We start from the raw sequence: 12,051 nt of genomic DNA, 5'->3' as shown, positions 1-12,051 counted from the left end.
ACATGATAATGGACATAAACTTTGGTAATCAGAAGCGTTAGTCTCTTACCTTTCCTCGCGGCCACACTGCTACATTTCCTTGTAAGCTTTGTGAGAGTACAACAACTGTGCAGGAGTCTACGTATTAGAAACAATGCAAATATTAAGAAAAATATTGTACGGACTCAAAGCAAATTCATGTATCAATACCGTGATAACAAGTTGTATTTAATATTGATTTGCCGAACCAACTGATAGGAAATGCTGTTTTTGTTGTTGACCTAACAGGCACCTAATAAACAAAGGTATTATCCAAATTAGCTAAATACAAAAAAAATAATATCAGCTTTGGTTAATTCAAGGTTTATCTATAGGCTACCCTTGGAAGAAAAATCAGTGTTTCGAAAAGTTGTAATACAGTAGGAAATACATTTTAAAAAAATAGGCCCTGATTCATATATTTATTCCTTATTTAGGCCTGGGCATTAGATTGTCCATGAAAAATGACCAGGATCCGACTTTTAATGAAGATTTGCCTAAGCTTTCAAAATGTGTTATATTTCAGAAACGCCAAGCTACTTGTGAGCTGGCGTAAGCTGCATGGCTTATAGAGTGATCTACTTCAACTTGCAGAAAGTGTAAGTTTTGAAGATCTGAGTTGCTCTGAAGTCAAGAAAATGCCACATTATATGAACTAAATTGTGTTCTGAACCTTTGCCACAACAAACCCTTCACTAAACCATAAAACATGTCATTTTACCAGTATGAATAACATTTCCACAATAAATTTACATGTTTAGATACAATTAAAGGCTAGCCCTATAGAGGTTATCCGTGTTCTAAAGCTGCATATCCTATCAGCGACTGCTATACCTTGTTTAGGATTTTCAAAAGAAATACATGTACCTGCATGTGCAAGCATGACTGTTTCAAAATAGCCCGCCAAAGTCATGCAAGTAACTCCGAGGTCGTGCATTGAATTAGTTTGAATGAGGAATACTACGGAAACCAGCGCCGTTTGTTAGAAGTCACATATGAGTAAACTTGGATAACCTCTATTGTAATATTTGCTGAAGAGGACGCCCTCAGTGTTGTTCAAAATTCTGTTTTTACACGATTACGATTATTATTAGGGTTGGGCAAATCACTATATTTTTTTTGAAACGAGTGTTTTCTATGGCCAAATTTAGTGTAGAGTCCAAATCTGCTAACCGTTTTTACGTATGATGACGTTTGATACCACTAAAGTTCAAAAATTCAAAATGGCCGCCAAAATTACATTTTTAAGCACTAAATCGCTTATTTTCATACTTTACCAACCTGTGACATGTCTTTTCATAGGTTATCAGGGTCAAGAAACACATTTTTATCACTTTTAACATCAATTTCTGTACATGAAGGGTGTTAAGTGGTAAATATTTTTAAAAAACACCCCAAAACACCACAAATGTTGTTTTTCCAACATTTTTACACCATTACTATACCTTGTATGATTTTGTACTGTCCAATATTTAGCTGATTACATTACAAGTCAGCCCCAGAGATTTATCTGGTATTATTGTCCAAACAGCCAATATTATTTTTGGTCAAGATTGGGAAGAAATAAGCGAAAATGAGGAGTGGGAAAGTGAAGATGATGAAACATCAGAAGACGATACAGCAAAGCGTCGGAAATCTGCTAAGGACTTAACTTATGTCTTTCCAAGTCGCAGAACTGTGAATCGATATCTAGAGAATGCTTCCTGCTGAAAAATATCGGGGGATGATGCTGTCGATCGGGTCACGGACCTTTAAGAGTGATGATGATGTAATTACTGTAGGTCTTGAAGACACAACCAAAGCAGCAGGGCATCAAAATAATGTATGATGTGAAAGCTATCACATTACCATATCAGGTCCTAACATGTCTTGAAAGACCATGACAACAGGCTACAGAAAATATCAGTCACTCAGGAGCTGATGGTGCTGTTGCATAATGATCTAAAACTGAAATGCCAAGCAACGCTGGCTGACTGTGACATTGACGACATAAAATGCTCAATAGACCTTGGGATGTCAGATCGTACAGGCGATTGTTCCAAGCTCTTGCAAAGTCTCGGGTGACTAAAGAGAAAATCCTCAAATGCAGTGCACACACTATACTAGGCGCGACTCACGTAGCTGACAAAGTCTTTAAGAACATTGAGCAGAAAATCGGCGTTCAAAAAAAACTGTTAAATGTGACAGCTGGTGAGAAGGTCTTCACATCACCAGGATCAAGTGTCCACATGCTGGCCCTCATTGTAATATCAAATCTACTTTTTTCTAGCCATGCTGCGCACTCCATATCACTGTATAAGAAATAAACATCATGAATGGAGATGGAAGACATCGAACATGTTGGTTTCAAGGGCTTCACTGGTAACAGATTCGGTAAAGCAATATTTCCTGCAAAATAGAGCTATAAAGCGTGTCATTGGTCTGCCAACGAATGAGTATGAAGATAATCGTATTCAGCCATTGAACCACAGCAGGGCAGTTGGAGCAGCCACGCTCTTCCATCGTATTACAAGGAGGCCCCTGAGTTATTATGCCAGCTGATGCCAGACATCCATGTCCATGACCCCAGGTTGCAACGGTCTGTGAGATCGCATGACCTAGCAGTGGAAGATAAAACCTTGTCACCCATGAAAGATCATTTCCACCATCTACAGCCCAATTATGGAATTCTCTAACTGCCCAAATTACAGCCATTAGATCAAGGGCCAGCTTCAGCAGGGAGGTTAAACGATTTCTGGGTGCTTCCTCGTCAGCTTCTAAATGATTTTTTTGTCTCTGCTGTTAATGCCCAGTTATGCTATGTCTTAAAGGGAAAAAAAGCTAGTTTTGGCAGTATCAACGTATTATTCAGAATGACTGGATGTGTTGCGCTAAAATCTACTCAAGATTGGGAGATGCTTTCATTTTCCCTCTCATGGATCTCTTAGGAATAGATGACAGAGGCAGCAATGTTGATAGAAGTGAGTGTACCTGGTTAGGAGTGAGCAAGTTCTTTGAACGAAAGCTACCTGAGCCTAAGCAAGTCAGAGATGAGTCTATGGATAGTGATGATGGCAAGAGTAGACTGTATTGTGCGGTGCTTGATGAAGTGATTGATACGTTAGAAAAACAGTTATCTGAAATGGCATTCTTCTGCAGTGGTGAGGGTATGGATGTAGAGATAGATGAAGACAAGATGGAATTTCCACCTCTTACAAATCTAGGGTGTGAATCAGAATTCGCCATACTGGATGTACGTATTGTTGCAAGTGGCGGATCTACATCAGTCCAAACCCATTCACGTAAAAACATCGTAATGACAAATCGGTTACTTTCTGATCCATCTTTTACGACACTTAGCAATGCTGAAAAAATGCAACCAATGGAAATGGGCAAGGACCTCTGACAATGTATCTGATATAAAGGAGATAGAGTCAAACTACCTTCATATAGTCAAAATGACAAAAAGACTGGCTCTCATGAAAAAAGCAGAACTGAAGAAAAGGAACTGACCAGAACATTGAAACTCCATGATGAATGCAAGGCCCTGTGACACCAAGCAATGTAGGAATACTTGAGGACCTAACATAAAAGGAACTACCCAGTGAAATAGGTTATCTGAGGGTAACAGTTACCCCTGATATCGATCGTCAGAGGCGAAGAAAAAACATGATGGAAAATTCAGAATGGTGAAGTTTTCATGCGATGAACTGAGGCAGAGTCTATACACAATGCTGTGAAACCAGAATCTAACTTGGATACTGATATTGATTTTATTAAGGAATGTGCTAAATCCCTGAGTTTGGCATGGATTAACAGCCAAATAAGGTGTCCACTTTAAAGTAAACTACCATAGTGACACTAGAAAGAACACTGTTACATCACCTTGCTCTGCTGAAAAAGACGATTTTGACACAATTTGTGCTGAAAATTGGATCAAATTTAATACAAACTTCACATAACTTGTTACAGGTACATTTATTCACTTTTTAAGCTTAATATTTGGGTTTCTTGACACCAAAAACCTATAACAAGACATATTGGATTCCATATAAGTGTAAAATTTACAATTTATTGGCAAAATTGCGTAATTTTGGCGGCCATTTTGAATTTTTGAACTTTAGTGGTATCAAACATCATTGGAGGTCAAAAATTTTACCAGATTTGTATTCTACGCACAATTTCGCCATAGAAACAATATGTTTTATATTAATATTGATAAAAAAAGTTGATGTATGCCCAACCCTATTATTATGTACTTTACAGTAAACTATAAATATATCGTCACAAATCGAGGCTTCTGGTGCTGTAGTTGTGACAAATCCGGTTTTGAATTATTACGATCGAAATATTAGTCGAACGCGTATGCGATGTTCATAACATAAACTCTGTATCATGTTTACCATGTTTACATTCAATGCATAAACATGAACCCCCTTATTATAATCGACTTTTCAGTCGTTTTATTAAAAATCTTGGATTTCGTCACAACTACAGCAACTAGATTTTTGCAGTTTATTAGTTTACTAAAGTATATTACAATCGTGTAAAAATGAATTTTGGACAACATTGAGGGCGCCCTCCTCAGGAAATGTTACAACGGCTTTAAACGAGTATAAAGAGATGTTTACAGTGTCGGTTTATTTTACAAAATAGGTTATTTATGTTTATTTATTTTATCACTTTGTTCTTGAGCATTAATGACAAATGCGATTTAATAAAACTGCAAAGGAAATCAAAGGACAGAAGTGCATAACTTACCCTAAAGTCCCAATCCACATTAGTCCTTTGTAGGCTTGCCAATTGTGATGGTATGGCTACGTTTGGATTTGATGTATCATGAGGCCCAGCTTCCAGAAGCAATACACTGGTATCAGCATCTTCCGAGAGTCTGGCCGCTACCACACAACCTGCGCTTCCTCCTCCAATAACCACATAATCATAGCTAGAACTCATATTTCTTCCTTGTTTCAAATTTTTCTTTGGTATAGAGTAAATTAATGGGATAAAAATTTACAAAGCTCACACAAGGTTGATGTAATTTCTCCTCGGTAGTTGCTCATAGCTAGCTCGGCGAGCAATGACAAAAAGCTCTGGGCAAAAGCCGAGTTATACTAAAATAGCCGGTTAATCAGCATAACGGTCACGTGGTACATTGTTTAAAATAAACGCAAAGATCTTTGATCGGTGGGTGTCACAATTGTTACACGACATCACGTTTCCACAGCCATGACGCCAAAAAAAATATGTCATATTTTGTACCTCACAAACATACTAAAGAAAACAAGCAGTGCAGAATAATGAGTAGGCTACAGTTTTCATTTCCAAAATTACCGGGAGATGCATTGGCCCGTCATTAAATATATATATATATAGTGTGATGCAACGTAAATAAATGAGGCTGACGTCGGAAAATTAGAAATGTGAGTTTGGTCACTATCCATAATCCTTAATCATTACATGAGTTTTTCATTTACTAGATTACCAATTACCACAGGCCAAGCAAATTGTACACAATAATGTTATGAACATAATAAGCAAATGAGGAGAAACGAGCAAGTTAAGTTACTTTTTGTTTAATAACTTATTATTCATTTTATTGTTTCTTTTGCTCACCCAAATTCTTACTGTACGGTACTGTATATCCATCGTTGTTTGATTAATATCATATTTGTTATCAATTATCAATATCAACTATGAAATAATTAATCTACACGCCCCTGGATTCAAGGGAACTTGAAATACGACAGTTGGCATATGTACATGGTGTACTTATGCACGTAGTCCATTATAGTTCTTATTTTAACTTAATATCAGTAGAGTCCTATAATTACATAATAAACACCGAGACCAAGGACTGATACTACAGCCTGTCTAAAAAAAAATCTGCAAGTGAAAAGCGCCTTATTGGCAATTAGAAAATATTTTTGTGACATGATACTTACATCAACGTTTAGGGCGCAGTCTTAGTTTTCAAGTGCCGTTTGTCCTGTTCAATCAGGGAAGTGCCACTGCTTGTTTCAAAATAGTTAACAACGAAGGGGTAAATCAGAATTGCGCCACTGTAGTAGGGAAGAGGGATGTACATGTAAATCAATGATAGCACCCGGTGATAGCATCCAGTTTATCAAGAGTTCCTTCGTGGTATCAAAAGAATGCATCGATTACACAATACAAAATTGTTTTTACTGTTTTATCATGATACAGGTATAATGATTCTCTTTTTTCACTTGAAACAGATTAAAAGATAAATAGATATTTCACATTCATATAAAATTATATACAGCCTGTCTAAAAAAAAATTGTGCGAGTGAAAAGCGCCCTCTTTGGCTATTAGAAAACACCACTGTGACATGTTGCTTATTATCATCGTCAAGGGCGTAGTCTTAGCTCTCAAATGCAGTTTGTTCTGTTCAATTTGCTTGTTTTAATCTCGAGATAATTATGTTTAGTTAACAACGAAAGGGTAAAATCACAATTGTGCCACTTTTACTGGGGAAGAGAGCTGTACATGTAAATCAATGATAGCATCCTTCATGAAATCAAAAGAATGCATCAATTACACAATAATATAATTTTTTTACTGTTTTTACTGTTTTATCATGATACAGGTATAATGATTCTCTTTTTCCACTTAAAACAGATTAAAAGATAAATAAATATTTCACATTCTGCTATAAAATTATATACAGCCTGTCTCCAAAAAATTGTGCAAGTGAAAAGCGCTTTCTTTGGCAATTAGAAAACACCGCTGTGACATAATGCTTATTATCATCGTCAAGGGCGTAGTCTTAGCTCTCAAATGCAGTTTGTTCTGTTCAATTTGCTTGTTTAAATCTCGAAATATGTTTAGTTAACAACGAAAGGGTAAAATCACAATTGTGCCACTTTTACTGGGGAAGAGGGCTGTACATGTAAATCAATGATAGCATCAAGTTTTTTAAAAGAGTTCCTTCATGAAATCAAAAGAATGCACCAATTACACAATAATACCATTTTTTTACTGTTTTATCATGCTACAGGTATAATGATTCTCATTTTCCACTTAAACAGATTAACAGATAAATAAATATTTCACATGCTGCTGTAAAATTAACAGTTCATGTCAATAATTTTTTTTCATGGTAAATACTGTTTTCTTTATCACTTAAGACATGTTAAAAGACAAACAAATATTGCACACTTTTAGGTTAATGAACGCGTATTACTTGTTAGGTTAATGAACGCGTATTACTTGTTGAGAGAGAAATTAGTCAAAGTATTGCACACGCGATGATGAGGCTAATGCACCAGCCCCGAAGGGTGGGGTGCATTAGACGCACCAACATCAGCTAACATCAGCTATCATTGATTTACATCTACATCCCTCTTCCCTAGTAGTAAAAGTGGCACAATTGTGATTTTACCCTTTCGTTATCAACTAAACATATCTCGAGATTAACACAAGCAAATTGAATTGGCATTGAAACGGCATTTGAAAGCTAAGACTGCGCCCTTGACGTTGAAGTAAGCATTATGTCACAACGGTACTTTCTAATTGCCAAAGAGGACGCTTTTCACTTGCACAATTTTTTGTAGACAGGCTGTACATATATATACATGTCATTGATTTTATCATGGTAAATACTGTTTTCTTTGTCACTCAGGACATGTTAAAGACAAACAAATATTGCACACTTTTCTGATCAATTGTTACATAATCATTTCTAATCCTACAAATGAATGTTCTTTCATTAACTGTACTGTACAGGTATTTGGATATAACATTCTATTCAATTTTCTAAAAAGTGGCACAAAAGGGTTTTCATGCATTTGTGTTTAGTGAAGCATATCTCTGGATTGCCGAAACCAAAATGAATAAAGCAAAAGGTATTTGAAAGCTAGGACTGCTCCCTTGACGTTGATTTAAGCATCATGTCACAACAGTATATATTTTCTAATTGCCAAAGACACTACATATCAAATAAAGCCACCATTTAGTTGGTATCGGTATAGTTGGTATCGGTAAAATTGTGTTTCAAATGGGGATTAAGATCTCGAGCGTATATGGAAGTGTTACCCATGGTGTTACCATTTTGCCTTGTCTTTGGTTTAGATGCTAGATGATAGGATCATTACCTTATGTCCATTATCTGGGGTTTGTATTTCCCCATAGATTTCTCCTTACCGTGATGGGGATATGCTGGGGTCACAGATATTTCATCTAAACAGATAAGGTCCATTATCCCGATATTGATACTGGAGCCCAGTATCAACTAAAAGCCATCAAGGTCGCAGGGCCGACAGGCCCGAGGCCGGAGTCACTAAACACTAAACACTCCAAGTGAGTTGCAATACAAAAGGGCCTCGCAGGGCAAGAAAGCCCAGTGACCTTGACAGCATAGAAATGTGAGGCTTCGCATTGTTTTACTGTCCTCACATTGTACATGTATAATATACATATAGAGTGGGCCAAAAAACACTTTTTTTCTCGGATCGACTTGGAACTCTCAGAGGATTTTACTGGGGTACATAGTAGTATCGTGCTGAAATATCAGTAATATCGGAGCATGTTTCGCCCAGGCAGTAGATTTTCACAAAATCCCTACTTTTTTGCTATTTCTTACTGTATAACTCTATATAGAAATCAGTAGAAACAATCTGGGAAAAGTAGGCATTCAGATGCCATCCTAACCAATATTAAACACTTTGGGTAGTTTGTTTGGACCCTCTAGAACATCACCAAATAGCAAGCCTTCTCCAATTGGTTACCATTATTTTTGCTAAAGACACGCATGTAAGTCAAATATTAATGATATTTGAGTTGCTGTATTAAGGGGTAGGGGTAGCATTATGGAGCATTTCCCCAGTTCTACTCAGTCAAATTTCCCAAATGTGATATTGTTGCACAGATATGAACTGCAGCATTGCCAAAAATAAATGCTATATGATTTTCAGTTATCCATGTTTTGACCAGAGGTCAAAAGGTCACACAGCCTTGAAAATTACTACAAATCAGGCGTCACATTACCCTTTAACCGCTGGTCATGTCAGAGCTGCTCTAAATTCATATCTCATGTATTGTTTGTACTTTTGAAGTTCATATCTACCCAACAAGACCAAGATTGTGAAATTTGACTCAGTAGAACTAGGGAAATGTTCCATAGTGCTACCCCTACCCCTTAATTTAGCAACTCAAATATCATCAATATTTGACTAAATACAGGTCTCTAGCAAAAAATAATGGTAACCAATTGGAGACTGCTTGCTATTTGGTGATGATCTGGAGGGTCTAAACAAACTACCCAAATTGTTTAATATTGGCTATGTTGTCATCTCAATGTCTACTTTTCCCAGGTTGTTTCTACTGATTTCTCTATATAGAGTTATACAGTAAGAAATGGAAAATAAGTAGGGATTTTGTGAAAATCTAAACCTGGGCGAAACATGCTCCGATCTTACTGATATTTTAGCACAATAGTAGTATGTACCCCAGTAAAATTCTCCGAGAGTTCCAAGTCGATCCGAGAAAAAAAGTGTTTTTTGGCCCACCTAATGTATATAGTATAGAATAATGTCCTCACTTATATTGGTTTACAAATACAGTCAACGGAGTGCCTGTCGGTTTGGGATTTTCCTTTCCATTTCTTCTATGCCCCCTATGGTTCCCACGATTTGTCGAAGGTCACATTGGAACCTAAACTTAAAAGTAGTCCCATCATGGTGTAATATGTATCTCAAATTGTTTTCCCTTTTGGTTTGCCAAGAGGAGTAATTTAAGATTTTTTTATATTTCTAGAATTGAGAGGAACAATTTCAGGTATATTACAGCATGATAGTACAAATATTAAGTTTGGGCCCTATTATGACCTTCCGCCCCTCATGGGGAGCATAGGGGGCATAGAAAATGGAACCAATTCTAGTTTTATCCTTTGAGGTTTAAGAACTAGATGCTGATTCAAAAATCACCCCATAGCGGCACCGCCGGCACGTACTACATCCAACCTAGTCACCTCATTCTCCAACTGGTCTTAAAGTAATCATATCAATCATTTTAGTGCAGTGATAGCGCCATCTGTTATTATTAAATTGTACTCAAATTGAGTAACAATTTAATCAATATTGAGTTCCATTTTACTCATTTTGTTGCTCTGTTCACTTTTTACTGAATATTGAGTAATTTGTATTATTTTTATATAGAGTGTAGTAGTTGTCATATTTAAGCAGTCTATTAAAAACTCTGGATTGTAACTCATCCTAGGAGATGTTCTCGTGATCTGTCTGCTGGCCATAGGCTTCAACATAAAAAAAAGTTCTCATATATTTTCTCAAAATATAAAAAGCTATCTCAAGAACCAATACTAGACTTGTTTGCACTCATTTTAATGCATTTTTCATGCTGATTCCAAATATGGTTGTGAAAATTTGAGCTTGTAAAATTTGAAATTTGGAACTTATCGTCTGATCGACAACCGCGTGGAGAGGGTTGACAACTTCAGCGACCTAAAATTTGCAGACGACATAGCTCATGAGACATTAATCCCGGAGGCTAGAACCCAACTGGAAGACCTTAGTGAAGCTGCAGCATCTGTTAGTCTGGAAATTCATCCACGAAAAACAGATCGCCTTTTTTACATTGTTGTTTGTGACCGAGATTTGCGTGATGGAAATTCAGTGTTAAATCGAAATGTCTCATCTTCCTACATAGATTGCGCCCTCTGCACTCCACTCCATACATAGTTTGTCTGGTTGGAATGGCGTTCTACACTGTAAACTACAACTGATTAAAAGAGTGAAGTCTATTTAACTTGAGAAATCGATTTTCCATCTTTCTACATAACATTTTGACAAAGGCATCAATATTATTAGTTTAAGGCCAGCAATTTCCTCGACTTTGGGAATTTTAAAAAAGCTTTATTGTGTGAGAATGGTAAATTAAGTTTATAATTTGCACACACACAACAAATCAATGAATAACAATATTCAGAATTACATTATACGGTTGTATTCTAGCTTTTATATCTTTTATAAAATATATTTATTATATAGCTAACAAGAATTACGTGGTTCGTAATTAAGTTGGCCCCACACAAAGGTGCGTAAATAACAAATAATATGCAAATAAGCCCATTAATATTCATGAATATGTAAATAACATAACATGAAACTATACAGCACATTAGGCCACCATATACTGTCACAATGCCAAGTTAGAAGTTGATCGGTTATTGCAGTTAATAAGCTGCAGAGTAGATTTATGAAAACGTAGGCAAAATATGCGAATAAGCTCATTAATATTCATAGATATGGAAATAACATGACACAAAACTATACAGCACATCAGGCCACCATATTCAATCACCAAACCAAGTTTGACGTTGATCGGCTACTGCATTTACGCTGCAGAGTGGATTAATGAACATGTAGGCAAAATATGCAAATTAGCTCATTAATATTCATAAACATGCAAATAACATGACACAAAAACTATACAGCACATCAGACTACCATATCCTATCACCGTACCAAGTTTGAAGTGGATCGGTTACTGCGTTTGAGCTGCAGAGTGGATTAATGAATTTGCTTCCGCCCGGACAGCCAGCCAACCAGGCAGCCAAACAAAGAAACAAACAGGCAACCATCTGGATGATAACATAAGCCCCACATTATGTGTGGGGGCCAAAAATACGTGTATATTATAGTATTTCCTCAAAGTCTATATGACTTTGTATGGAGTACAATTTTTCACAATGTAAAAATATAACTCAACAATAGAAAAGAGTCCTACCACAGAGTGTTGTTTTATTTGTCATCAACTTCATCTTTCTTGATAGATTAGCCAATAGCTGCGAATTATTACTTTGATTTATTTAAGTTGTTACTTTGACACAATGTTTTCCATGCATGTTATCAACCATTTATTGCATGATTCTATTTTATTATTTTTATCACAATAAATAATATATGAGCACTTGAATTGTTACATTTGAACATGATTCTATTTTATTATTTTTTAGCATACATCATGCATATGTTATTTGGGATGTGAAAGAAATAATACTGCACATATAACAA

The sequence above is a fragment of the Amphiura filiformis genome, chromosome 12 (assembly GCF_039555335.1).
Source record: "Amphiura filiformis chromosome 12, Afil_fr2py, whole genome shotgun sequence".
NCBI lineage: Eukaryota > Metazoa > Echinodermata > Ophiuroidea > Amphilepidida > Amphiuridae > Amphiura > Amphiura filiformis.
The sequence above is the reverse complement of the archived record's forward strand: the minus strand, read 5'-3'. Positions refer to the sequence as shown.